Source organism: Apodemus sylvaticus, chromosome 20 (genome assembly GCF_947179515.1).
Source record: "Apodemus sylvaticus chromosome 20, mApoSyl1.1, whole genome shotgun sequence".
In the NCBI taxonomy this organism is placed as follows: domain Eukaryota; kingdom Metazoa; phylum Chordata; class Mammalia; order Rodentia; family Muridae; genus Apodemus; species Apodemus sylvaticus.
This window is the reverse complement of record NC_067491.1, coordinates 54,521,851-54,522,748: the sequence shown is the minus strand read 5'-3', so window position 1 is coordinate 54,522,748 and position 898 is coordinate 54,521,851. Positions and strand designations below refer to the sequence as shown.

At 43.8% G+C, this 898-nt stretch overlaps 1 pseudogene; it reads right to left on the bottom strand.

Annotated features, from left to right (window-relative positions):
- Positions 1-220: 220 nt before the first annotated feature.
- LOC127671361 (uncharacterized) lies at positions 221-369 on the bottom strand (annotated as a pseudogene).
- Positions 370-898: the final 529 nt, after the last annotated feature.

The window sequence follows — 898 nt, the reverse complement described above, 5'->3', positions numbered from 1 at the left end:
GAGTATAATACAATCATGCATGAGGACCATTGTTATTATAATTGTCCTAATCCATGTGGCCAAGTCTAGACATGCTCAAAGACCTCAGTAGGGAAGAGATTTGATAGTTCTTCTGACAGGTGATTCATAAACTAGATGTGTTGGTACACACCTTAAATCCCAGCACTTGGGAAGCAGAGGCAGATGGATTCCTGAATTCAAGGCCAGACTCATCTTCAGCATGAGTTCCAGGACAGCCAGGGCTACACCGAGAAACCCTGTCTTAATCCCTTCCCCTCCAAATAAACTTAGCAAAATCTTTCATTTTTTAAAATAGAAATGTTGAAGAAAACCCTACACTTGATCTTAGCCAAAAGGCCGAGAAGCGATGGAGAAAAACCTAAATGTGAAGAAGATAATATGGAGAAATGAGTCATTTTTGCCTGTGTACCTGATATGTTACAAAGAACACAAAACATGAGTGCCAGTGATATGAAGGAGAAAGTATAAGCAATTTGAGAACACTTCTTTTTTCCCTCACTACAATTAGAAGCATGAAAGTGCATGTATTTGGGAGACACCTAAAAATCATGCCCATAATGAATGTTGCGTGGAAATATTAAAAATTGACCGGCAAGCTTCCCGCTCTACTACCGGACACTGGCAACTCTCTGCCTCATGGGGCTGGCCAGCCATGCACTGGCAGGCAATGGCCGACCTGTTATTATCTCATGTGTGTGTGTGTGTGTGTGTGTGTTATATGCAAGCACACAGCACAGCAAATGTGTGGGACTCAGAGGACAACTTTCAGGAGCCACTTTCATCATTATACCCTTGTTTCTGCCACGCCTCGTCCTCCAGGCTGGCCAGCCCATTAGCTTCTGGGTGGCTCACCTGCCTTCACCTCACATCTCTTTGG